The sequence below is a fragment of the Sus scrofa genome, chromosome 13 (genome assembly GCF_000003025.6).
Source record: "Sus scrofa isolate TJ Tabasco breed Duroc chromosome 13, Sscrofa11.1, whole genome shotgun sequence".
Classification (NCBI taxonomy): Eukaryota; Metazoa; Chordata; class Mammalia; order Artiodactyla; family Suidae; genus Sus; species Sus scrofa.
Window position 1 is genome coordinate 122,277,758 of NC_010455.5, and position 27,844 is coordinate 122,305,601.

At 48.7% G+C, this 27,844-nt stretch overlaps 1 long non-coding RNA gene across 1 annotated transcript; it reads right to left on the reverse strand.

The window, feature by feature from the left end:
• Window positions 16,360-18,307, reverse strand: LOC110256575. The gene is made up of 3 exons (XR_002338215.1): window positions 17,882-18,307; window positions 16,808-16,959; window positions 16,360-16,470 (listed from the first exon to the last, which is right to left on the reverse strand). It is a non-coding gene; the product is annotated as an uncharacterized LOC110256575 (long non-coding RNA).

Consider the following 27,844-nt stretch of genomic DNA (forward strand, 5'->3'; position numbering starts at 1 on the left):
GTTTCCACTGGCCTGCCCATGGCTGGCACTTTTGCAGAGTATTACAGTGTCTCAAAACAGTTGCTGGTAGGATTTAAAATTTGATCTGTCACCTTGGGATCAGTCAGGCCTCCTACTTTGCAGAGCATTTGACTGGGCCTGCCAGCCTCTCTAGCAGGAAGAGACAGAAGGTAATACACAGGGGCTCTGGCCAGAGGAGAAATGGGAGTGGGTCTGATACTCCTGGCCTCTGAAGAGAAAACTCCTTCTTGTGCAGTCTTCCACTCTGCCACTTTTTACTTGTCAACCACCTTTCAGCATCTCCAGTGGCTCCCCTTTGCCATCTTTTATGTGACACTTTGGATGGGGGTATGTCGGATGAGAAACAGCTACTCGGAGCCATCGCGTGGTGGCGCTGCTGGCAGCCTCCAGTTCACTTTGGGCCAAGTCCGTGTCAGTGCTGGTTTTGAGTAATTGATGAGGATAGACATGTGAAGCTGCCTTCCCCAGGCAGAGGGCGAAGTGAGGGCTGGAGAGAGGTGGCTCAGGTGCTTACTGGGAGTGGGGAGTGCAGGGTCTGTTGCTCTAAGGCACATCAGCTGCTCAGTTTCTAGGAGAGCCTGTATTCTAAAGAAGAGTTGGTTGCTTTCAAAAAAGTTTCCAGGAGTTCCCGTCGTGGTGCAGCAGAAACGAATCCAACTAGGAACCATGAGGTTTCAGGTTCAATCCCTGGCCTTGCTCAGCGGGTTGAGGATCTGGCATTGCTGTGAGCTGTGGTGTAGGTCTCAGATGCGGCTCAGATCTGGTGTTGCTGTGGCTCTGGCGTAGGCCAGCAACTGTAGCTCTGATTTGACCCCTAGCCCGGGAACCTCCATGTGCTGCAGGTGTGGCCCTAAAAAAGCAAAAAAAGGGAGTTCCCGTCGTGGCTCAGTGGTTAACGAACCTGACTAGGAACCATGAGGTTGCAGGTTCGATCCCTGGCCTTGCTCAGTGGGTTAAGGATTCGGCATTGCTGTGAGCTGTGGTGTAGGTCGCAGACTCAGCCCAGATTCCGCTCCGTGGGTTAAGGATCCAGTCTTGCTGTGAGCTGTGGTGTAGGCCGCAGATGAGGCTCAGATCTGGCGTTGCTGTGGCTCTGGTGTAGCCAGGGCTACAGCTCCGATTAGACCCCTAACCCGGGAGCGGCCCTGGAAAAGGCAAAAAGACAAAAAAAAAAAAAGAGAGAAGTTTCCAGAACAACTGTTTCATCACATTTCACCTTTAGTCTTTTATGAAAAGAATGGGAAATAGGAAAATAAAAGTGTGACACTTTTTTTTGTGTGTGTCTTTTTAGGGCCGTACCTGTTGCCTATGGAGATTCCCAGGCCAGGGGTCCAATCTGAGCTGTAGCTGCCAGCCTACACCACAACCACAGCAACGCCAGATCTGAGCCTCATCTGCGGCCTACACCACAGCTCACAGCAAGACTGGATCCTTAACCCACAGAGCAAGGTCAGGGATCAAACCCGTGTCCTCATGGATACTAATCAGATTCATTAACCACTGAGCCACGACGGGAACTCCAAAAGTGTGACACTTCTGACAGCAACAAAAGTGACAGGAGGTGGGGTAGTCGCATAAAGTAACACAACTGGGACAAGAAGAGAGTCCGCCAGGCATTCTGGGGCACATTTTAGCTCATCAGATTTTAGGTAGTCAAAGAGGATGACCGAAGGGAGAAAACAGAAATTTCTGAAATACTGGAGATATACTGCTGTTGGTGACAAAAGGGTAAAAATTCTTAGGGATTGTGAAATGATTATGGTGTTCTGAGAATGGCATCTAAGCCGCATCTGTCACCTATACCACAGTTCACTGCAATGCTGGATCCTTAACCCACTGAGTGAGGCCAGGGTTGGAACCCGCAACCTCATCTTTCCTAGTCGGATGGCTATAGCTCTGATTAGACCCCTAGCCTGGGAACCTCCATATGTCGCAGGTGTGGCCCTAAAAAGAACCCCAAAAAACAAAACAAAGAAACCGCTGGCTTTGATATATGATCTCACGAACAAAGGGAGTTGCTAGAAAGATTTTTGCTCAACAAAAGTAGATCAGTAGTTCCCATTGTGGCTCAGTGGGTTAAGGACCTAACATTGTCTCTGTGAGAATGTGGGTTTGATCCCTGGCTTTGCTCGGTGGGTTAAGGATCTGGTGTTGCTGCAAGCTGCAGCACAGGTTGCAGATGTGATTCTGATCTGGTATTACTGTGGCTGCAACTCCAATTCGATCCCTGGCCTGGGAACTTCCACATGTCACAGGTGTGGCTGTAAAAAAAGAAAAAAGAAAAAAGTAAATTGCTGTGAACAATTATGGTAATACACACATGTGTGACAAAGAAAAATTCACCTGTTTGAAAGAAGTCCAACCCCTAGATAATGGCTATCAAAAAATCACTATTTTCCTAGTTTTTTTTTTTTTTGCCCAGCCCCAGCCCCACTTGGGGTCCTGCCCTGCAGCACTTCTGTTCCCACTTGTGAAGCAGGTATGACGTAAATCTGCATAAATAGGGAAAGCAGGAGATTGCATTTAAGCGTTTTTTTCCTTTTTATGGCAGTACCCTCGGCGTGTGGATACTAGTAGGAATCCTAACCCGCTGAGCTGCAGTAGGAACTCCCTGACCCTCTTCATTTAAAGTGTCAGGGGGGAGTTCCCGTTGTGGCTCAGTGGTTAACTAATCCGACTAGGAACTATGAGGTTGTGGGTTCAATCCCCGACCTTGCTCAGTGGGTTAAGGATCTGGCGTTGCTGTGAGCTGTGGTGTAGTTTGCAGACTCAGTTCGGATCCTGCGTTGCTGTGGCTCTGGTGTAGGCCGGTGGCTGCGGCTCTGATTAGACCCCTAGCCTGGGAACCTCCATATGCCGCGGGAGCTGCCCTAGAAAAAGGCAAAAAGAGAAAAAAAAAATTAAAGTATCAGGCAAAGGGAATTCCCTGGAGGCCTAGTGGGTTAAGAATGTGGTGTTGTCACTGCTATGACTCTGGTTATTGCTGTGACGAACATTTGATCCATAGCCTGGGGAACTTGTGCATACCTCGGGTGTGGCCAAAAAAAAAAAAAAAAAATGTAGTAGGGGAGACAAAACTGCCAAAATTTAAAAAAAATCCTCATCAACTCAGAGACCTTGGCAAGTTAGCATTCAGTGATTTGTCTATCAGCAAATTAACTGGAGCCCACCAGTGGGGTCCCAGGTCCTCAGCTGATGGGTGTTGGAGAAGCCAGAGTGTTGTCCCATCCTCTGGGGGCAGCAGAAGTTGGCCAGGGGGGCTGTCTCTTGGTGGGCCAGGGCCCCAGGTGTCCCTTGGGAGGAGTCATTCACAGTCATTCGCAGTCTCTCACTCTCTATCTCTTATATTTTTTCAGGGCCGCACCCATGGCATATGGAGGTTCCCAGGCTAGGGGTCAAATCGGAGGTACAGCTGCTGGCCTATACCACAGCCACAGCAACAAGAGATCCAAGCCACATCTGCGACCTACACCACAGCTCATGGCAACGCTGGATCCTTCACCCACTGAGCAAGGCCAGGGATCAAACCCACAGCCTCATGGTTCCTAGTCGGATTTGTCAACCACTGAGCCATGACAGGAAATCCCACAGTTGCTTTTTGTCTACCTGCCTTGGCTGGGCTGGACTCTAGGCTGAGACATGGCATCCTTGTGAGATGCCAGGCTTTTTCCTCCTCTTTCAGAGCCCCTCATGTGTGGTTGGGTTCCCCTCTACTGTGAGGGATAGAGACTCTTCACTCTGCATTTGTGCAGTGGGACAAGAGGGGGGACAGGTGGAGGTAGCAGGTGCTGGTGTGAAGGGGGTTGTGACAGGGATCTTACTGAGTCCTTCTCCATGTAGACGGTGGTGAGGCTGCTGTCCAGGGACTGCAGAGACAGTCTGCCAAGTAGCTGGTGGACCTCATAAGCCTGGTGTAGCTGATGAAGGAGTACATGAGCTGGAGCAGGTGGCCATGCTGCCAATTTCTGCCTCACAGCAAGAGCGACGTGCATCGCCTGTTGTCGCTGCCCCTGGTTTTGGTGGCTTTGGTGGCCCTGGTGCTTACCATGGAGAAGTGGGATCCTGACCAGCCCTACTCTGAGGGGAGATGAGGGCAGATGAGAGGAAAGCAGAAGTAAGTTTGTGTCTCTTTTTTTGGCTGCACCTGCAGCATGTGGAAGTTCCCTGGGCCAGTGACAACGCACCACAGCAGTGACAACACCAGATCTTTAAGTGTTAGGCCACCAGGGAACTCTCTGAACATGTTCTTTAAAACCCAAACCTTCTGTAGTCCTTTCTGCCTTCTAAGTGGGTAGTCGCAGAGATATATTCTTTGTACTGGTACTGGCAGGGGGAGCAGATCATAAGTAGCAAGATGAGAGGCTACAAAGAAAGAAGGTCAGGGAGAAACACCCCATGGAGAAGCAGCAGCAGGACCTTTATTGCACACTATATATCTCACAAGTAATCAATTTAATTGCTTTTAAATAGCTACTAATTGCATGCAAAAGGCCCAATATTCCTAGGAAATAGTTTCTCCCTTCCACCCCTATGCCTTGGCCAAACAGGTCCCCTCTCCAGAGACCCCCTGTTACCTATTTCTTGCATACAAGAAAGTCTCTGAAGAATGGTTGTCCAAGATCCAAGTTTAAGTTGTGTTGTTGTGATATAGATCAGGGCTTTTCAAACTTGAATGTGCATATGAATCTTCTGGGAGTCTTTTTGTTTTTGTTGCTGTTTCTTTTTTTCTTTTTTCTTTTTTTTTTGGCTTTTTAGGGCTGTGCCTGCGGCATATGGAGGTTCCCAGGCTAGGGGTCCAATCGGAGCTATAGCTTCTGGCCTACACCACAGCCACAGCAACATCAGATCTGAGCTGCATCTGTGGCCTACACCACAGCTCACAGCAATGCCAGATCCTTAATCTACTGAGCGAGGCCAGGGATTGAACCTGCATCCTCGTGGCTGCTAGTCAGTCATTAACCGCTGAGCCACAATGGGAACTCCCTGGGAGTCTTGTTTAAGTGCAGATTCTGATTCAGAAGGTCTAGAGTGCACGCCTAAGATTCTGCATTGCTGACAAGCACCCAGGGGATGTGATACTGTTGGTCCAGAAACACACTGTGAGTGGCAATCACTTCACATTTTGGCAAATGTGCCATGCCACTCAACGAATTTATTGAACATCTTTTTTTTTTTTTTTTTGGCCAGGCACAGTTCTTGGTGCTGGGGACTCAGCAGTGAATTAAATTGGCTAAAAGTCCCCCCTGTGTGGAGTTTATAATCTAGAGAGGGAAGACAGACAAAACATAACAATATGTGTATAGCGTGCTGGGAAAAGATGGAAAAAACATAGAGCAGTAACAGGGGAACTGGGTGTTTTGGGGGAGGAGGATCTGAGTGAGTTTTAATAAGGATGACCACAGAATGCTCTCGTGAGGAGACATGTGAAGAAAGACTTGAGGGAAGGGAGGGAATGAACCATAGGAATGTGTAATATATTTTTTTGGTCCCTTATTTTTATTTTATTTGGCTGCACCTGTAGCATGCGAAAGTTCCTGGGCCAGGGATCAAATCTGTGACACAGCAGTGACCATGCCAGATCCTTAACACACGGCACCACCAGGGAACTCCAGGAATATGCAATAATTAAAAACAATTCTGAGTAGGCCTAAGTTCCTTATTAGGAGAGAAGAAGAAAAGAGACCTGCATAATTGTGAGATACAGTGAAATCAATATGTTGGTAGATATTTAAACTCAGAGAATGGATTCTGGGAAAAAGACCCCCTTGGAATATTAAGAAGTGGACCTCCACAAGAATAGAGCATGAGGTCTTGATTCAGGAGTAGGAAATCTCTTCTTCTAACATTTGAATTACATGCTATATAAAGAGGAAGTACGACTAGCCTAAGAGTTAAAGAAATAACTACCACCTGGTACAATTAGGTCACATACCTTAATGTGCCAGCTCTGCCTGCACGGGGTTTGCTTACATCATACAACTCGCCCAAGCATTTTTGAGCCTGGCCCAAGAGGAAGAAGGGAGGAGGTTTCTATTCACCTTGGAGAAGATTCCTTACAGCAAAAATCTCTACCAAGGAAGAGGTTGCAATTTAAGTACATATTTTGTGGTTGGAAATGTTAGAGGCCAAAATGCCATACGAAACATGAAGAGGTTTTCAGGCTGGCAGACGAGGCTGGCTGCAGTTTGAAATCTCACTGAAGGCCACCTAAAGAAGCACCATGCTAGGAAACTCCCAGGAAAGGGGTTGATATGAAGGAACGGGAGCAGAGGGAAGATGGTGGGGGCTGGTAGAGGGCAGGATCTGATGGACCCATCCTGGAAGGGTGGGCTGCAGAGCTTGGAGGACAAAAGATGCCTCATTTTCCCCAAGCAGCTGGAACCAGACCAGCTCCAGCTCATCTTCTAGAGGAATGGGGAGCCCACCTGGGGGGAGGCCCAGTGCCTTTCCTTTTGACCACGTCACCAGGTTCCAGGAGGTTGAAATCACGTTTACATCCAGGACTCATCCCCCTCCCCCCTGCACCTGCTGGCTGATGCCTGAAATTCCTTTAGCAGACGTTTTTGAAAGAGGGGATTTTTAAAATGCACATCACTGGTTAAGACATTAGGTCACCTGCTAAAGTCAAACTACCAGTCGACAAATGTAAATGATTATCATTAAATCCTGTTCCTTTTTGACAAGGGGAAGATTAGAAAAAAAGGTAAACTGAAGTGGGAGGAGGCAGAGAAATGGGGACTTCGCAGCCCACTCTTCAGGCGGGACATTCACGAGGGCCAGGCTGTTTTTACCTTCAGCAGCTCCACGGAGGAGTAGTCGCTGTGCAGGGTGGAATTTCTGTCCTGCACATCTGTGTGCTCTCTCAGCTTAGCGGGAACTCAGCCACTCAGACATATGATTCACATCAACTGTGTTTTTCATAAGTTTTAGAGGCTTTTTTTTGAAAAGCAAGGTTGACGTCATCATGAAGGAACTTTTTCTCATAGGTTCCAACCGAGGTACCCCTAGCAATGACACTAGAGAATACCTTCAGAAGTAGCTTTTTTTTTTTTTTTTTTGTCTTTTTGCCTTTTCTGGGGCCGCTCCTGCAGCTTATGGAGGTTCCCTGGCTAGGGGTCTAATCGGAGCTGTAGCCACCGGCCTACGCCAGAGCCACAGCAATGCGGGATCCGAGCCACGTCTGCAACCTACACCACAGCTCACGGCAACACCAGATCCTTAACCCACTGAACAAAGCCAGGATTGAACCCGCAACCTCATGGTTCCTAGTCAGATTCATTAAACACTGAGCTACGATGGGAACTCCCAGAAGCAGCTTTTAAATTCTCCCTCCCTGGAGTTCCCATTGTGGTTCGGCAGTAACAAACCTGTCTAGTATCCATGAGGTTGCAGGTTCAATCCCTGGCCTCGCTCAGTGGGTTAAGGATCCGGTGTTGCCGTGAGCTGTGGCTTGGGTCCTGTGTTGCTATGGCTGTGGCATAGGCTGGCAGTTGTAGCTCTGATTCAACCCCTAGCCTGGGAACTTCCATATGATGCGGGTGTGGCCACTAAAAAAATTTTTTTTTCTCTTCCCTCCTCCAGAGATGAATGAGAGGACTTCCTGACAGGAATAAATGAAGTAGTGTTTTATTTTTGTTTGATCAAATGTAATGATTCTTTAAGAATGATTCTACATTCTTCATAAATATAATGCTTTGTTTTGGCAAACAGAACAGGATAAAATGGAGGAAATTCCATGTTAATTATTTAGTAAAATTAAAATGCCAGCTCAGAAATAACCCTCACTTACCTCAGATTTTTTTCTCAAATCTTTTTTCCTGCACATGAATAGACCATGGTTTATTTGAACATTTCAAATGGTATTTCTAGTGAACTCTCTTTTTTAATTATAAAAATAATGTTTGCTTGAAGTAGACAATTTGGTTAAAGAAAAAAACCAGGCGAAATTCTTTGTAGAGAATACAAAGTTTTTTTTGAAATATTGTCTTTTTTCTGTGGGCTTTGTTTACCCTATGTTTATAGCTTTTTATCCCTCTTTTCTTCACTTGGCCCAAATGTCATACATCTCATGAGCTCCTGCCGTGAATTGTCAGAGTTTGAAGAGAGACAGTGCCTGTTTTTGTCACATCTGGATGAAGCCAGACACAGAGGCCGAGGGATAAGCTGAAAATCCCGCAGTCTGAGCGCCTTCTCTATGGCATTAACTTGGCCCTTGGTCCTGGTCCAGGAAGATAACAGCAGGGTAAGTACTTGGTGGTACTTGGTGCCTTAGATGAGGAAGGAATAGATTTGGACACCTACAGTTGGGGGGCAGCCGTAGCAGGAGGGCACTGGAAGGTGGCAGTCAGAGGGGGGCAGGGATGCTAACGGGGGTGGGGTTGGGGGCATGCTCCCCGTGGGGTTGGGGGCATGCTCCCCGAGGTCAGTCAAAAGCAGCTCCAGGAGTTCCCAGTGTGGCTCAGCAGTAAGGAATCCATGAGGACTCGGGTTCCATCCCTGGCCCTGCTCAGTGGGTTGAAGATGTGGCATGACGTAGGTTATAGATTCGGCTCAGATCTGGCATGGCTGTGGCTGTGGCTGTGGCCGGCAGCTGTAGCTCCGTTGACCCCTGGCCTGGGAAACTTCATATGCCCTAAAAAGCAAGGGGAAAAAAAAAAAAAAAAAAAAAAGCAGCTCCAAAGCTGGACCAAACTCTCCCTGCATAGCTGTGGTCACCTTAATAGTTTGCAATGTGTGTATTCATTTCGGTTGCCAAGAATGTTCAGCTGAGTGGATGTGGGCTCAGTAGATGACATTTTGTGAGAAGAAGGGAGCAACTGAGGGAGTGTCGGGGAAAAGGGACCTGGGGAGCTAGGAAAGCCTGCTTTGTGAGTAACCCTCCTAGTTACTTGACCTCCTCCATCGCCTCAGTTTCCTTTGCCCTGGAAAAGATTCCGGAACTGTGGCCAATCCTCAACTAGCAGCAGCTTAGTATCGTGGTTTGAAACCAAGGCCTGATGGTTTTGGTTGCGTGACCTTGGGCAAGTCATTTAACACACCTGAGCCTCAGTCATGATTGTTATAAGCAGTATAGAGAAGGTCTGGAACGTGCTTGGCACGTAGCTGGCTCTCAATGACTTCATTATCATTAGATCTGGTGGGTGTGAGAATCACTAGGGGAGTGGAAAATGCTAGGCGTTCTCGTGAAAGGGTGAGGTTATTCTGGAGGGGAAAAAAGGGAGTGCTAAGGTCTCCATTGCGTGAAGGGATGAAAATGATTACTGTAGACGCGTCCAAGGGCTTCCACCGACCGTCAAAGAGCCCTTCGTACCCAGCCTAGTCCTCCCTCTCCTTTCCCAGCCCAGAGGAAGCATTCTTTCTTACTGGGAGTGAAGCTAATCAACCGGTGAGAGAATGGGGGTTCTGGCGGGGGAGGGGGAGGAGGGGCGAGTGAGGGGGCGGAGCGTGCAGCAATGCGCATGCGGGCTGAGACGGGGGGGGGGGGTGGGTGGACACCAGAGCAAAGAGATTCTCATATGTTGCTATGTGCTGGGTTTCCTTGAATATTTTTTGAGCTATGAATAAAAAGTGGAATTCTTTTTTGTGTGGTAAAATAGAAATTTTTTTCTTCCTTTTTTTTTTTTTGTCTTTTTGCCGTTTCTAGGGCCGCTCCTGCGGCATATGGAGGTTCCCTGGCTAGGGGTCGAATCGGAGCTGCAGCTGCGGGCCTACACCAGAGCCACAGCAACGCGGGATCCGAGCTGCGTCTGCAACCTACACCACAGCTCACGGCAATGCCAGATCCTTAACCCACTGAGCAAGGCCAGGGGTCGAACCCCCAACCTCGCAGTTCCTAGTCGGATTCGTTAACCACTGAGCCACGATGGGAAATCCTAGAAATTTTTTTTTTTTTTTTGCCTTTTCTAGGGCCGCTCCCATGGCATATGGAGGTTCCCAGGCTAGGGGTTGAATCGGAGCTGTAGCCACCGGCCTATGCCAGAGCCACAGCAATGCCAGATCAGAGCCGTCCGTGTCTGTGACCTATACCACAGCTCACCGCAACGCCGGATCCTTAACCCACTGAGCAAGGCCAGGGATTGAACCCGCAACCTCATGGTTCCTAGTCAGATTCGTTAACCACTGCACCAGGATGGAAACTCCCTAGAAATTTTTTTTTTAATAAAATATAAAAACCATTGAATTTTTATAAAATATAAAAAACAAAATTTGCCACTTGAACCATTTTTAGGTGCACAATTCAGTGGCATTAAGTACATTCACAATGTTGTGCAACCATCGCCACTACTCATTTCCAGAACTTTTTCATCATCCCAAACAGGAACTTTGTACCCATGAACCATAAGTCCCCATTCCCCCGCCCCCAGTCCCTGGTAACCTTTATTCGGCTTTCTTTCTGTCTGTATGAATTTGCCTGTTCTAGGTATGTTACAGAAGTGGAATCATAAAATATTTGCCTTCTGTGTCAGGCTTATTTCACTTAGCATAATGTTTTCACAGGTCTTTCATGTACTATCATGCATCAGAATTTGATTTCCTGTTTTTTTTTTTTAGGACTGAACCCACCAGCATATTAAAGTTCCCAGGCTAGGGGTCAGATCTGAGCTGCAGGTTCCAGCCTACACCACAGCCATAGCAAAGCCAGATCTGAGCTGCATCTGTGACCTACACCACAACTCAGGGCAATGCCAGATCCTTAATCCATGGAGCGAGGCCAAGGATCAAATCGGCATCCTTATGGATACTAGTTGGGTTCTCAACCTGATGAGCCACTCCTATATTCTCCATTGTTTTCCACTCACCTGTTAATGGATATTTGGGTTGTTCCCACCTTTATTCTATTGTGGATAATGCTGCTGTGAACTTTTGTGTACAAGTGTTTGGTTGAGTCCCTGCTTTGGGCATGTATCTAGAAATGGATTTGCTGGTTGATTTTATTGTTTAACCTAGGATTGCCTCTTAAAAGTACCTTTTGTGCATCTTTGGTTCTTATTGTGTTTCTCAAATCCTCTTACTCTGTTATAGGCCCTCCCCTTCTTTATTTCATGACATTGACTTATTGGAGAAACTGGATTATTTGTCTGTAGAGAATGATCCACATTCTAGATTTATGTATTGCCTCCCTGTAGGGCCATTTAATGTGCTCCTCCTTATCCCCTATATTTCCTGTAAACTGAAAGACAGTCTTGATTAGATTCACGTTCACCTTCCACAGGAACATTTCACAGGGGTGCTTTATATTTCCCATTGGATCATATCAGGAGGCACAAATTCTACTTCTTAAACATAAATCTACTCTGAGAAGGAACCAGGAAGGTACCTGGCTTATTAGGGTTAGAGCTCTTTTTTTTTTTTTTTTTTTTTTTTTTTTTTGCTTTTTAGGCCTGCAACTGGGGCATATGGAAGTTCCTGAGCTAGGGGTTGAATTGGAGCTGTAGCTGACAGATCCTTAACCCAGGCACCGAATCCACATCCTAACAGATCCTAGTCAGGTTCATTTCTGCTGAGCCACAATGGAAATTCCTTCTTCTTCTTCTTTTTTTTTTAAAGCTTTATTGAAGTATAGTTGATTCACAAGGTTGTGCTAAATTTCTGCTGTACAACAAAGTGATTTTGTTATATGTGTACACGCATCCACTCTCTTTCAGATTCTCTTTCCACACAGATCATCACAGAATATTGGGGAGAGTTCTCTGTGCTATACGGCAGGTCCCCATTGGCCAATCATTAGTTCTTGGAGCTGCATTTCATAGGGAAGTAACTGTCAGGGGCTGCAGTGCTCCTTGTTCAGGCTCTCTGGGGAGAGTGTCCCCTCTCCCCTCCAGGCATCCCTCAGGACGTGGACTGCCCAGGGCTCCTAAATGAAGCTTTTGTAGCTCACTGGGCAGGGCTGGTGGAGGTGGGGTAGCTGCATCCTGGACAGAAGGGGAAAGTAAAGAGTGAGAAGAGAGGCCCCATGCCTGGCTCTGGGCTTTGTACTCAGCTGATGCCCAGGGAATGTTTGTCTACAGTGCTGCTGGGCTATGGATACGGTGAGGAAAGAACAAAAAAGATACTGCGGACAGGGAGTTTCTGTTGTGCCAAAGTGGAAACGAATCCGACTAGTATCCATGAGGATTCAAGTTTTTTTTTTTTTTTTTTTTTTTTCTTTTTATGGCTGCACCCACGGCACATGGAGGTCCCCAGGCTAGGGGTCTAATCGGAGCTGTTGCTGCCAGCCTATGCCACAGCCACAGCAACGCCAGATCCAAGCCGTGTCTGTGACCTACACCACAGCTCATGGCAACGCAGGATCCTTAACCCACTGAGCGAGGCCGAAATCTCATGGTTCCTAGTTGGATTTGTTTCCGCTACACCATGACGGGAACTCCCATGAGGATTCAAGTTTGATCCCTGGCCTCACTCAGGGGGATCAGGGATCCAGGGTTGTTGTAAGCTGCTGTGTAGGTTGCAGACGTGGCTTGGATTCCCAGTTGCTGTGGCTGTGGCGTAGGCCCGCAGCTGCAGCTCTGATTTGCCCCTAGCCTGGGAACTTCCACGTACAGTAAGTATGGCCCTAAAAAGCACACATACCCAAAAAAAGATTGCTGACACACGCTGGTGAGAATGTGGAGCAACTGGAACTCTCATTGCTGGTGGAAATGAAGAATGGTACTGTTGCTTTGGAAAGCAGTTTGGTAGTTTGGCAGTTTCTTAGAAAGTTAAACATATATTTTTATCACCCAATTGAGCAATTGCCCCCTTATGTATTTACCTAGTGAGATGAAAACTATATTTAAACAAAACTCAGTACATCTATGTTTATGGAGGTATTAACAACTATCAACAACTGAGAACAGCCCAAATGTTTGCAACAGGTGAACAGATGAACAAACCATGCTACAGCATCAAGGGAACCACACCTGCTTGGCAATAAAGAGTAATGAACTATGAAGAGGTGCCGCAGCATGGATGAATCTCAAAATTATTCCACTCAGCAAAAGGAGCCACTCCCCAAAGACGACCTACGGTGTGATGCCAGTCATGTGATCTTCTAGAAAAAGAAAAACTATATGGACAGAAAGGAGATCAGTGGTTCTCAGAGACTGGGGCTGGGGAGAGATTAACGATGCAGGAGCCCAGCGGAGTTTTTATGGGTGGCGGAACAATTCTATATCTGAATTGTGGTGGTTTTTACATGACTGTGTGCATTTGGCACAAACTCTCGGAACTAGATATTAAAAAGGGAGTTCCCTGGTGGCCTATCTGTTAAGAATCCAGTAGCTCTGGTTGCTTCTGTGGGGGCAGGTTTGATTCCTGGCCAGGGAACTTCCATGTGCTGTGGGCATGGCCAAAAAAATAATAAAAAATAAAAAGGGCAGATTTGATTATATGTAAATTATACCTTTATACCAATTGGGGGAAAAAACAATAGTGTAGTGATCACTCGTCATTTTGAGGCTGCCAATCAAATCTCCCAAGCTCCAAGATCAGCCGGGTGATCACCCTTCTCAGACATCACCCACCGTGTCTGAGTTTTTCACCCTCAGAAGTCCTGATCAGAGGCTTGCCCACAGTTTGTTGTGTAAACCAAAGGGACCACTTGTCCCTCTCTCTGGAACAGCGGTGAGTGGGCAATTGACCAGGGCTCAATGGATCAGATACCCTCTCCTGGGATTGTGAATCTTGAGAATTCATGATCAAAAAGCTTTGAGGATGGTGGCAGGTGAGTTTTGCTGTGTCCGCAGCAGCGGCATGTGGACAGATAGATGGTCCTGTGCCAGGACCTTGGCATTCTTCTTACTGCTCTGGAGACCTTCCCTGCTTCCTTCTCCTATCCTACCAATTCTTAGTGTGCTTACAATGGCAAGTGTTAGTTTCTGTTGCTTGCAGTTCAGGAAACTTGATAATACAAATAGAGTAAGAGCAGCTGGAAATGAGGAGATAGGAAAATAGAAGTAAAGATGGGAAAGAATATGAAGAGGGAAGTAAGTAGAGGCAGATGGACAAAGCTGAGGAAAGAATTCAGGGCAAGCCCTCCTTAGGGAGGCTGGTCCTGGTTCAAAGGGAGGGTCTCTAATTTGGTCCTGATGCTGCCTCACTGCAAGCAGTGTTATCTGGCTCCTCTGCTGTTGTGCTTTGTGGAGGTAGGTGGTGGTATGCTGGGGGGTTTGCTGTGGCAGATGTGCTCATGGGCTCATTCTGTCCTTCCTGGTCTGGGGTAGTGATAAAATGAGCAATAACAGCTTTATTTATTTATTTATTGTCTTTTAGGGCCACACCCGAGGCATATGGAGGTTCCCAGGTCGAATCAGAGCTGTAGCCGCAGGCTTACACCACAGCCACAACAACACAGGATCCAAGCCAAGTTTTCGAGCTACGCCACAGCTCAGGGCAACGCCGGATCCTTAATCCACTGAGTAAGGCTAGGGATCAAACCTGCATCCTCATGGATGCTAGTCAGATTCCTTTCCACTGAGCCATGATGGGAACTCCCACTTTTTATTTTTTATTTTTTTTGGCCACTCCCACAGCATATGGACGTTCCCTGGCTAGGGACAGAATCTGAGTTGCAGCAGCAGCCCAAGCTGCTGCAATCAGATTCTTAACCCACTGCTCCACAGCAGGAACTCCAACAGCTGTCATTTTTTAAGCGCCTGCCTTGTGCCATGCATTCTTAATTTCATCCACAATGCCCCAGGGTAGGTATGGTTCTTCCCACTTTGCAGAAGAGGAAACAGAGGCAGGGCATACAGAGACACACTGTTCCTAAATGGCTGAGCCAGGGTTCACATGCAGGGTTGACTCATGAACATGGATCATTTCAGTTTTAAGAGAGGGGACAGGAGGTCGAAGTGTCCACAGACTCTGTGCCCAGAAGCCAGGTCCCTTCAAGGAAGGCTCATGGGGCCTCATCCTTCACAGCATTCTCTAGCAAGTCAAACCTGTTTCATTGTAGTTCTTTTTTTTGTCTTTTTGCCTTTTCTAGGGCCGCTCCCACGGCATATGGAGGTTCCCAGGCTAGGGGTCGCATCAGAGCTGTAGCCACCGGCCTATGCCAGAGCCACAGCAACGCGGGATCCGAGCCCATCTACACCACAGCTCACGGCAATGCCAGATCCTTAATCCACTGAGCAAGGGCAGGGATCGAACCTGCAACCTCATGGTTCCTAGTCAGATTAGTTAACCACTGCGCCACAACGGGAACTCCCATAGTAGTTCTTTAAGAGGTCTGCAAGGTACAGGTTCAATAGAGGAGTAGCTCTGACCTGGGGGTGTTTACAAATACTTATGCCCAACTCCTAAAGCAGAATTTCTGGGGATGAGGTTCCTGGCAATAAGTGCTAAACAGCCCCAGGGGATTTTGATGCAGGAGAGGGATGAGGACAAGGGCAGGCTTTGGAGGCGGGGGTCAGGAGATGTGACTGGCACTTCCTCAGCACAGAGCTCTCCCTCAGCTGCTGGCCTGGAAGGGTACAGCAACTTAGGGATGCTGTGGCCAAGGGAGCCATGATCATGATGTTATCCATGCCCAGGAGGAAATAGTTCTCGATGGTGCCAGAGGGCTCAGAGGTTTCCCATTGGAGGATCCCAAACCCTCCACACCTGTGGGTTCTGGGTAAGGTTACTGATTTCCCTTAGCAAGAGGTCAATTGTGATCACCTGCCAGAAGGTAGGGCCCATGCCTTTCCCGATATTGTGTTTCTCTAGGTGTCCTGGAATCAAAGATGAGAATGGAAGAGTTCTCTTGTGGCGCAGTCCATTAAAGATCTGGTGACTTGGGTCGCTGCTGCTATGGCTCGGGTTTGGTCCCTGGCCTGGGGAACTTCCACATGTGGTCAAGAGAAAAAAAAAAAAAAAGGATTAGGAGGGAGACAGAGATGGGTGGGGGAGGCTCATTTAAATTAGAGCGGCCCTGTGATGCTTGGACTTCCTCTTCCCAGTTGCTGCTTTCACCACCTCTCTGCTCCGTGGTGCAGTGTCTCCCTGCTCCCTGCTCCCTGCTGTGGGTCTCTGTCTCTGCTCTTGGCTCCTTGGGCACCTCTGTCTTGGTGCTGGCTGCCCACGTGGAGATGGCCACCCTCACCTTCTGTCCTTGAGTCTGTTATTTTTCTTTCCATGCCTAAGAGCGCCTTGTGTCTCCCCCCCACCCCACCCCCCGCCCCTGCCCCATCTCTGGGGCACGCAGTCCTTTTTCAGTTTAGCTTTTGAAGGGGGCGTGTACATATGCGTCCCATGCTTGGGTTCCTAATGGTGATTCCTCCCTGTGCCACCCTGGCCCTGGTTTGACTCTGTAGCCCCCTGCATGAGGCCTGCCTCCTTCATCAGCATCATGACCCATTACTGAATACTTACCATGAACCGAGGGGCCGTATGATAAGAGCTAAGCATACGCGTGGTCCTCCAGACAACCATGTGAGGTCCTTAGTATTTTCATCTCATCCCCATTTTGCAGATGAGGCAAACAGGTACCTAGAAGTCATTTTCCAAAGTAATGCAGCTGGTCAGTTCCTCATGCTCTACCTCTCCCCTCCTCTGAAACTTCAGATCTTTACATGCAGGCAGGAGGTGAGTTTGGAATTCAGGAGCTGCCTCCTCTCACTACTGCCCCAACATTCACACCGTGGTATTGAGTCTGGACCACCTCCTCCCTCACTGTGCTTTCTTTCCTGGGGTTCCAGGTGTGGATCACGGGCCCCAGTTAATCACCTCACCAACCCCCAACTGTGCGTTATTGCTGTCTGTACACGTGTGAACCTTGAATGTGGTTAGAGTTCAACTTATTTTGCATGGGGTGCAAAACACTTACTGTTTCCAAACATTTTGTGACCACTTCACTGGCACAAGGGTACCTCCAGGGTGGTGTCACTTCACTCCACAGGCCGCAGAATGTGTGTATGTGTGTCCAAGGTAAGAGGCCAGAACGTTAATCATCACGATCCCTGAGTGTCAAGATTCTTTCTAAAAAAAAAAAAAAAAAATGTTATTTTTCTTTACAATTTTTACTATATCAGGTATTTTGTACTTATATAATAAAAGTAAAATAAATATCTGGGAAAAATTCAAAAAGCATATAAAAGAGTTCCCGTTGTGACTCAGCAGGTTAAGGACCTGATGTTGTCTCCATGAGGATGTGGGTTTGATCCCTGGCCTCGCTCAGCAGGTTAAGGATCCAGCATTGCCACACGTTGCAGTGTAGGTCCCAGATGGGGCTAGTTTCTTGCGTGGCTGTGGCTGTGGTGTAGGCCGGCCCCTGCAGATCCACTTTGACCGCTGGCCTGGGAACTGGAGCTATTAAAAAAAAAAGGAGTTCCCGTCGTGGCGCAGTGGTTAACGAATCCGACTAGGAACCATGAGGTTGCGGGTTCGGTCCCTGCCCTTGCTCAGTGGGTTAACAATCTGGCATTGCCGTGAGCTGTGCTGTAGGTTGCAGATGCGGCTCGGGTCCCGTGTTGCTGTGGCTGTGGTGTAGGCCAGTGGCTACAGCTCCAATTGAACCCCTAGCCTGGGAACCTCCATATGCCGCGGGAGCGGCCCAAAGAAATAGCAAAAAGACAAAAAAAAAAAAAAAAAAAAGCATAGAAAGAAGAAAACTAAAATAATCTATCCTCTCAATACCCAGAAATAACTCCTGTTAATATTTTGGTATAACCACCCAGCTTTTTCCTGCACTGTTATAGATATGCATGATTGGGGCCGTCTGGCTTTTCTGGTCACAAATCATAGAAATCATCGTCTGTAAGAATTACCAAAAAGGAAAAAATGCGTTTGGAGGATTAAAGAGATTCCACCCAAACATGGTGCTTGACCTTCCGAGGCTGGAGCCAGACATTGCTCTTTGCTTCAAACAGCACTGAGGTCAATGGGCTTCTGGACAGCTCACCATGCTTGCGCAGCCCCACCCAGCTTCTGGCGTTTCGGGGGCCTCTCTCCCAGCCACCACCCCTGGTTCACGCAGACCTTCTCCGGCCGCTTCCTCCCTCAGCGCTGGTGTGGTCCAAGGTCAGTTAGGGTCTCCTGTGGGCAGAGCCGTGAGCCTGAGGGGAGGAAGTCACACTTCCCTGGCATTTCTGAAGGCCTTTACATCTATGATGGGAAAGAATTAGACCCAAGGAGAGTCAAAAAGTGGAGAGAAGAACAAGCTCTGGCGCGGGGGCGCGGCCCTCTTGCGCTTGGCAGCTGCTGCGCAGAGCTGTCCCTTCTCGCTCCAGCTGGCTTGATCTGGGTTTGTCACTTGTTTCTTAACGAGACCTGGCCAAAACCCCTGATCGCGGCTCATCTGCTGCAGTTCCCTCTTTTGGTCACTGGTGTTGGCTGCCTTTCCAAGTATAAGCTGGTCTCCGCACCGGCCCGGGGTGGGGGGTTGGGTTATACGCAGTCCCAGCTGTGCTCAGGGACTTCCTGGCTGGATTGAGCCCCAGATCCCTGGACAGGGAATTTGGCCAGAGAAGGGAGTCACATGGGAGAACTGTGGCTGCCTGGGTCCCATGTTGTGTGTGTGTGTGTGTGTGTGTGTGTGTTGGGGGGCGGGTAGGTAGGTGGTGGAGGGATTCACAAACAGAAAGAACCACCATGAGCCAGGCAGGCACCCTCAGGTACTTTCTAGGGGCCAGAGTATCCTTATGCAATGCATACCCTTTTTTTTTTTTTTTTTTTTTTTTTTATGACAGCACCCATAGCATATGGAAGTTCCCAAGCCAGGCACAGAGTCTGTGGTGTAGGTCGCTGCTGGGGCTTAGCTGTGGACATTACCTGTGGAGGGAAGGCCCTGGGCCCTGGGGTGGGAGACTGCCAGGGGAGAGCATGGGTTCGGTGGGGTGGGAGAAGGAATACGAGGTGGGGGGTTGAGGGAGGTAGGGAGGGCTTTGCACGTCACAGGCCTCTGCCCAAGAAGAATCAAGGCTGTGAGGAGAGATAGGAGGTGAACCATCTCCTTGAGCCAGTATGGCCCTTAGATATGGGTAAGTAGGTTCCTGCCTGGGCTGGGCCTCAGAGGGCCCAGTGCTTTTTTTTTGGAGGTTCCCAGGCTAGGGGTCCAGTCGGAGCTACAGCTGCTGGCCTATACCACAGCCACAGCAATGCCAGATCCGAGCTTCATCTGCGACCTACACCACAGCTCATGACAATGCTGGATCCTTAACCCACTGAGCGAGGCCAGGGATCGATCCTGCAACCTCCTGTTTCCTAGTCAGATTCGTTTCTGCTCCACCACGATGGGAACTCCTAGCCCAGTGCTTTTGAGTGCTTTCCTTAGATTATTCTAAATCCGGAGTTCCCGTCGTGGAGCAGTGGTTAACGAATCTGACTAGGAACCATGAGGTTGCGGGTTCGGTCCCTGCCCTTGCTCAGTGGGTTAACGATCCGGTGTTGCCATGAGCTGTGGTGTAGGTTGCAGATGCGGCTCGGATCCCGAGTTGCTGTGGCTCTGGCGTAGGCCAGTGGCTACAGCTCCAATTGAACCCCTAGCCTGGGAACCTCCATATGCCGCGGGAGCGGCCCAAAGAAATAGCAAAAAGACAAAAAAAAAAAAAAAATTATTCTAAATCCACTTGGATATCTGGGAGGGGCATGGTCTCCAGAAGCTTATTTCTCAAAAAAAATTTCTTTTTTTCTGGCGGCTCCCATAGCATGTGGAAGTTCCTGGGCCGGGGACTGAACCCAAGCCATGGCAGGAACCTGGGCCACTACAGTAACAACAACAGATACCTAACCCACTGTGCCATAAGGGAACTCCCCTCAAAAATTTTTGTCAGGGAGTTCCCACTGTGGCTCAGCAGTAATGAACCCAACTAGTGTCCATGAGGATGCAGGTTCAATCTGTGGCCTTGCTCAGTGGGTTAAGGATCCGGTGCTGCTATGAACTGTGATGTATGTTGCAGACAGAGCTTGGATCTGGCATTGCTGTGGCTGCAGTGTAGGCCAGAAGCTGCAGCTCCAATTTGACCCCTAGCCTGGGAACTTCCATAAGCCACAGGTGTGGCCCTAAAAAGAAAAAAAATTTTTTTTTTTTTTTTGGTTTCACTCCAGTGACCTAGACCAGCCAGAGCTACCCTCCTGGCAGAGCCTATGAGTTAGGACCAGGACCCATGTGGGCCCCAGCCCCTGTCTCTCTCCTCTGCAGTGTCTCTGACCCCCGGCTCTGGTTGTGGGGTGAACCAGAGGCCCTGAGGAGTTCCAGAATTCTTACCAATGGTGTGGCCCTGGGGCTTGTGCATGGGCCCCACTTCCCGGAGGACAGCCTGGGAGTGGATGACTCCTGCTGACCAGCACTGTATTTTCATGTGGGATCACATGAGTTTGAGTCATCCAGGACTCAGGACAAATTCAAGGCTCTGGGCTTCTGCCAGCTCTGGGGCCTGCGTGTGTCCATGTTTTAGCTCTTACTCTAATCACAGTGCTGCCTCCAGGGCCACAGCAGCAGAGAGGGGTTGGGGGGGCAGTGAGCATTCCCTGGGTGCCCTCCTTGCCCTGCCAGGGGCCTCCCAGCACCTGTCAGGCCATCCTCTGAGGTGGCCCAGCCATCTCCTCTGAGGGTTTCAGACCAGCTCCACAACAAGGGGCCTTTCCCACAGGGGTCTGCACTTGCTATGAGGTGATGGGGAGCTTGAACCAGGCTGTTCCTTTCAGAGTTCCTGTTGTGGCTCAGCGGTTAATGGCTCTGACTAGCATCCATGAGGATGCAGTTCGATCCCTGGCCTTGCTCCGTGGATTAAGGATCTGGCGTTATTGTGAGCTGTGGTGTAGGTTGCAGACATGGCTCGGATCTCACGTTGCTGTGGCTCTGGTATAGGCCGGTGGCTGTTGCTCTGCTTCGAATCCTAGCCTGGGAACCTCTATTATGCCCCTGGTGCAGGCCTAAAAAAGGGGAAAAAAAAAGACTGTTCCTTTCACTTTGGCCAGGGGCTCCCTCCTCTTTCCTGGTGTGTTAACGGCAGAGGTGTGGTCAACAGAGGTCACATTCTAAAAATTCCATGATTATGGCCTAAAGAAGGCTCACGGTTAGAAGATGTGCTGTTCTATGTTCACACTGTAAAATCCCCAGGGGTAAATTTAACATAATGTGAAAATAAATAATTGCCTTTTTTTTTTTTTTTTTGGTCTTTTCTCTTTTTAGGGCTGCACCCTCAGCATGTGGAGGTTCCCAGGCTAGGGGTCTAATCGGAGCTGTTGCTGCCAGCCACAGCCACAGCCACAGTCACAGCAACGCCGGATCTGAGTCGCATCTGCAACCTACACCACAGCTCATGGCAACGCTGGATCCTTAACCCACTGAGTGAGGCCAGGGATCGACTCCACGACCTCATGGTTTCTAGTCGGATTCATTTCCACTGTGCCGTGACGGGAACTCCTACTTTTTTTTTTTAATACGTTGGGTAAGACATGCATTTGTGGAGCTCCCATCATGGCTCTGTGGAGATGAATGCAACCAGTGGCCATGAGGTTGAGGGTTCAATCCCTGGGATCGATCAGTGGGTTAAGGATCTGGCTTTGCCGGCGAGCTGTGGTATAGGTCTCGGAAACGGCTCAGATCCTGCATTGCTGTATCTGTGGTGTAGGCCGGCAGCTGTAGCTTTGATTTGACCCCTAGCCTGGGAACTTCCATATGCTGCAGGTTTGGCCCTGAAAAACCAAAAAAAAAAAGACATGCATTTTTGATCATTATCAAGGAAGCATCTTTGCCACCTTGGAGAGGCTCATTGGAAGCCAATACTCACGGCCACAAGCTGCATGGATTGTGCAATGTCATGAGTAGGAGATGGGACTGGCACTAAATAAATATTATTTGAGAACCACAGAGTCAGGGAGGGCTATTTTGTTTCAATACAAATGGGTTCCAAAGAGGCATGGTTTTGTGAGTAATAACAGCTTTGCTACCTTTTCTTTGAGGTGAAATTTATGAAGGTAGCCAAGAATGACAGCCTTGGCCATAGACGACTTGAAGAGATGGTTCCGAGACTGGACAGGAAGAGATAGTGCCTGTCCATATTATGGAGTCTTTAGTGCTCTGAGTGGACAATAAACAAATACAGAAGTGCCTCTTCAATCCATCAGTGGCTCGTGTGGGCCTATGAATTCTGGTGATACATGAGCAAATCAAAATGTTTAGGTTGATGAGGCTCTGCAACAATTTTTGTCCAAGGCCTGCCTCCCCCAGGGGAGGTCCTGGCTTGGATGATACTGGAGAGACCACGGGCCCCACCCCCTCACCCCTGTGGGCAGCTCCATCTCTCCTGGCCTTGAGGGGATGGTCACTGCCCTTCCCCGGAACCCAAGGCCCACATCCCGGGCTTCAGTGCCTGCCGGGCCCTATGCCCCGCTGGACCTAGGGGACAAGAGATGTGTGATGGCATAAGAGACCTGGAGCAGGGAGGAAAAGGTCACAAGCCAGGAGGACAGGATTGGTGTGAGCAGGTGTGTGGGTCTGTCTCTTTGGGGACCAGATGAACAGAAACAAGGTACCATCTGGGCTCCTCTGTCCCTCACCCACTGTGGGAGTTGCCAGGTCTAGCCTGCTTGCTGTAGGAAGTGCTGCTGGCTGGGCTGGGCTGGGCAGGGCTGCTTCACCAGGGTGGCTTTCAGGATCTTTGGGGCTTTCTTCTTGGGCTGCTCAGATTCCTGCAGGTGGCTCTTCCAGAGGCTGAGGGAGCAGATGGGTGAGGAGGCTGTGGATGACGAGGCATGAAATTTGATCCCATTTTCAGTGTGGGGCTCTGCCCTCCCTCTGCCTCGCATGCCAGTCCAGAGGCCTTCAATGTTACCTTTTCAGACCCCAAGATCCACCCCAGTGTCTGTTGGAATGAGGGGTGGAATGGGGTGGGAGTGGGGCAGGACTCAACCCTCACTTCTCCTGTGTTTGGCTCCACCTCCACCAGCATCCCTCTCGCCTCTCCACTTTCAAGGGTACCTGGTGCTAGTGACTCCTGAGCCATTTGACAGTTCTGGGATATACAAGGGATTTTTTTCTTTATTGCTCCACAGCTCAGGATTGAACTTTTTTTGTTTTGCTGCATTGGTTTCTGTTTGCCTCGTTCTTTCCAGCTTCCAAAATACTGCTTTTGACATCTCTCCTGTTCTCTCTTTCCTTATGGATTTTAATATTTAACATATTTTTTATTTTTAAAATTTTAATAACATACAGCTTATCAATTGTATATTTCACAAAGTGTGCCTTAGATATTACATCAATAGAGTCATCACCATTCCTAAATTCGTCTAGATTTTTTTTGTCTTTTTGTCTTTCTAGGGCCGCACCTGCAGCATATGGAGGGAGGTTCCAGGTTAGGGGCCGAATCCGAGCTATAGGCACCAGCCTACACCACAGCAACGCCAGATCCGAGTGAGCCGTGTCTGCGACTTACTCCACAGCTCCTGGCAATGCTGGATCCTTAACCCACTGAGTTAAAAATGTTTTTTTTAAAAAAAGGGTTTCAAAAAGCAGTGGAGTTGAATGCGTGGGCCCAACCCACCACCGTTAAGCTACCAGAGTGATCTTTCTAACATTTAAAGACAATATCTCCCTTCTGTTCAAAAATACTTCCATGGCTCCTGATTCACCGCAAATTCAGAAATAGAAATCCAGTGCATGGCATTTTTTAGGCTCTGCCCCAAGTCTGAGTTTACTCTTCTCATGGACTAGACTATACTTAATTCTATTAATTTTAATGAAACAAGTGTCAGGACCTAGAGAAAGAATTCAAAGTTCACTTTTGTTCTCTGTTACATGCCAAAGCTAAAACAGTACTTGGCTATTACTTGCATAACTTCTAAAGCCTTTTTTATCTGAGGAACTTTAGTTGCTGAGTGGTCCTGAGCCCTGAGCTGGCTGGGGTTGGGGCTCAGCGATGGTGTGGTGTGTGTGGGGTGTGTGTGTGTGTTCACACCTGTGGCCCAAAGCCCTGAGTTGGTGCAGGGAATTTCCGGTTTATTTTGCCAGCAATGAGGAGGCAGACTCTTTTTTTGGTATTCTTTCCAGGGCATAAATTGCAGCTGGTGATAAAATTTTGTTCACTCCACTGCACGCTTAAATCACACTGGACCACACAAATGCTTGGCCTATGTTAGCCCATTAGAGCTATTCCAAAGGGACAGGCTTTCCCCTAGATGGTTAGAGAGACATATACCCACAGGGTGACCTGGCAGGATCATCCAAAGGTGGCGGGGAGGGGGGTCTCCCTTTGGTGGACCATGCTCAGAGACAGAACGTATCCACCTATTTACTCTCTTATCATAGCAAAGAAAAATGCCATCATGAGTGGCTCCAACAGAGCCTTGGGACCCATGGTGACTTTGTAAAAATTCTCTTTGGAAAGGCTCTTGTCCCTCTTCCTCAAAACAAGACTATAGGCTTGGCCCCCCAAGATGTCTGTTCTCTTGCTCTCTGTACATCCCCTGCTCCCCCAGTGCCTGCTTCGCCTACGCCCTACTCACCTGATGGACCTTCCTGCATCCTTGCCCCTGCCCCAGCTGGTGACTGTTGTAGCTTTAGATCAGAACATCTCCACCTGAGAGCTTATCCCAGGGGCGGTGAGGGGCATGCCCTTCTGCTAGTTTCCCGGGTCACGCAGGAGCCCACCTGATGTCAATTCCCCCCTAACTGGTAACCTCCCCCGCCCCCAGGAGCGAAGCCCGCCCCCACCGAGTCCTGTCTGCTGCATGTGGTGGGGTGTCTCTCCAGGACCTTGCTTCAGACATGTAAGCTCCCCCATCCATTCAGCCACCGATGTCTCTCACTAACTCCGGCTCTTTCTTTGAACTTGAAGCTGGGCAAGCACAGGGCTGGTAGGCCTGCGGGGTGCAGACCAACTATGAGCGGATCCGCCAGGAGACTGAGGAAATGCCTGTGAGCACAATGTCTGGAAATAGGAACGGGGAGTGGAAAGTTGGGGGCGCTGGCTGTTAGCATGGGGCATGACCGTCACAAGGGTCATCCTGCAGGGGCCGTCTGCTGACATGTGGGGCCCCAACATGTTACAGAACACAAGTTCGTGTGCCCAATGCACAGCGAGGCCAAACAACCCAAAACATGGGAGTTTGTAGCAGGGAAATGTTTACTGCAGGGCTAAGCAAGGAGAACAGGTGGTTCCTGCTCAAGACCCCAAACTCCCTGATGGTTTTGGGGGTGTGTGAAAGTTTTTAGAGGCAAAATTTGGGGTGAGTGCTGCAGGCTGTGTGACTTTCTTCTGATCGGTTGGAGGTGAGGTAACAGGAGTCTGGTGCTCAGCCTGAGGTTACCATCCTCCCCCTGGGTAGGGGCCTTCATTCCAGTAGAAGAACTCAAAGATATTGTTCTGCATATTGCTTGAGGAGGAACTAGGACCCCACTTTAAGCGCTAAATATTGTTTCTTGATTCCTCTTCCTTTGTTTCTGCATTCCCTTACTTCCCTGATTAGCAACTGTTTGAATCTGCTCTTTGGTAACCAGGAAGGTCTAGGAGGCTGAAGCCTTTTTCCTGCAGATAAGAAACAAGGGTAACAAACCCTACTAGTATCCATGAGGATGCACGTTCGATCCCTGGCCTTGCAATAGTGGGTTAAGGATCTGGCGTTGCCATGAGCTGTGGTGTAGGTCGCAGACACGGCTTGGGTCTGGTGTTGCTGTGGCTGTGGTGTAGGCTGGTGGCAACAGCTCTGATCTGACCCCTAGCCTGGGAACCTCCATATGCCGCGTGTGTAGACCTAAAAAGACAAAAAAAAAAAAAAAAAAAAAAAGGACAGAAAGAGACAGGGGAACAGGGGACATGGAATGGGTTTTGTGCCCAGGAGGGCCCCACTGGGTCTTGCTTAGTTTCAATCCCCTCTTTTTTAAAATACTCAATTTTGGGAGGAACAAATGTTGAACAAGAAAGGGAATAACATTTTGGATAGAGAGGTTAGTCATAAACTTGGCAGAGGAGCTCGATTTTAGGGGGACTTGGTTTCAAAAGTTCTTGAGGTGGAGCTCCCACTGTGGCTCAGCGGTAATGAACCTGACCAGTATTCAAGAGGATTCAGGTTCAATCCCTGGCCTTGCTCAGTGGGCTAAGGACCCAGCATTGCTGTGAGCTGTGGTGTAGGTCGCAGATGCGGCTCGGATTCCATGTTGCTATGGCCATGGTGTAGGCCGGCAGCTACAGCTCTGATTCAACCCCTAGCTTGAGAAACTCAATATGCTGTGGGTGTGGCCCCAAAAAGACAAAAAAAAAAAAAAAAAAGACAAAAAAAAAAAAGTCCATAGAGGCTGAACTAACAGTGAGGGGGAAGATTAACTTGAATGCTGATTCCCATTCCTCTAAAAGTCGGGCATGTGCATGTGAGTGAATGATGTGTATTATTGTCTGTAACTGCTATTCCTTTAAAATGAATTAGCTATTTAGAAACGGAAAAAAGTCCCTGAAAATGTCCTGCCTGCCGTCTGCCACACATGTGGGGTGTTGCTGCAGGACCTTGTTTCAGACCTATAAGTCCCCCCATTGATTAACAATTGAGGAGTTCTTGTGGCTCAGCAGGTTAAGAACCCGGTGTTGTCTCTGTGAGGATGCAGGTTTGATCCCTGGCTTTGCTCAGTGGGTTAAGGATCTGGCATTGCCATAAGCTGTGGTATAGGTCGCAGCTATGGCTCCACTGCAACACCTGGCCCAAGAACTTCCATATACCACGGGTGAGGCTGCAAAAAGAAAAGCAAACACCAAAAAAAAAAAAAAAAAAAAAAAAACCATTTATGCCTCTGTCATTGACTCTAGACTCTTTCTTCCATTGGGAAGCTGGGAAAGCTTTGGTTTTGCAGGCCTGAGGGATGCAGCCCTACAAAGATACATTGACTGTGTCCTATTCAACCACATAGAACTACCCACACTTGCCAGGCAATGGCCTACTTTCTTTTCTTTTCCCTCTTTTTTGGCCATACCCATGGTATTTGGAAGTTTCTGGGCCACGGATTAAACTGGTGCCACAGCAGTGACAATGCTAGCTCCTTAACCCACTGAGCCACCGGGGAACTCCTGCCCTACTTTCTTTTACATGCAGTTTTGTATTGTCTATTCCCTCTGCCTGGAATACCTACTCTGACTTTCCTACTCTAGCTAGGTTGGCCCATTTGCTATTTTTCAAACATGTCTGTCATCTTCTCTCCTCAGAGCCTTTGCATTGGCTATTCTATTTGCCTGGAACATTCTTCCTCCATGTCTCCACTCAAATCCTACCTCTACATCATTACCGTAACAGCCTCCACCCAGAGACCACCAGGAACTCACCTGCAGCGGAGCAAGTTGGGTTTATTGATTGTTGCAGTGGAGGAGAACACACACCACTGTGAGCGGCAAGGTCTCAGTGTGGGGGTGTCAGAAAGGACTTACAGGGTTTGGGCTTGTTTATATCTAGATCCATCACGGTCACACAGTGGCCTTGTCTGAGGTTGATGTTCTGTGGAGTTGTTTATATTCCACTGGAGAGCGCCACAGCCTAGCTGTGGATGCCAGGCCAGGACTTGGATGGCAGAGACTGCTGTTCTCTTTAGCATCATGGAATCCCTAGTGCACAGAACAGGTGCTGGAGGAGAGGATGGCAAGGGCTGAGCAAAAACGTGTTGAATGAATTGATGAAGTTTGCTCTTGGCACATTTGTACTGCCCATTCAAGAGTCCAGCCAGCAGCCTCTCTTCTGGGAAGCGGTCTCTGATGATCCCAGGCTGACCCTGATCGGTGCTTCTACTGTGCGCTGAACCTCTCTTTACAGCATCATCAGAGGCCTGCTGAGAGGGTCTGCACTCAGCCTCCCTGCCCTGCTACAGATGCCTTCAGCACAGGGATACCTTAGAACCTCGGTGCTGAGCACACAGCAGGTACCTAATAATTTGCGGACTGACCAGGTG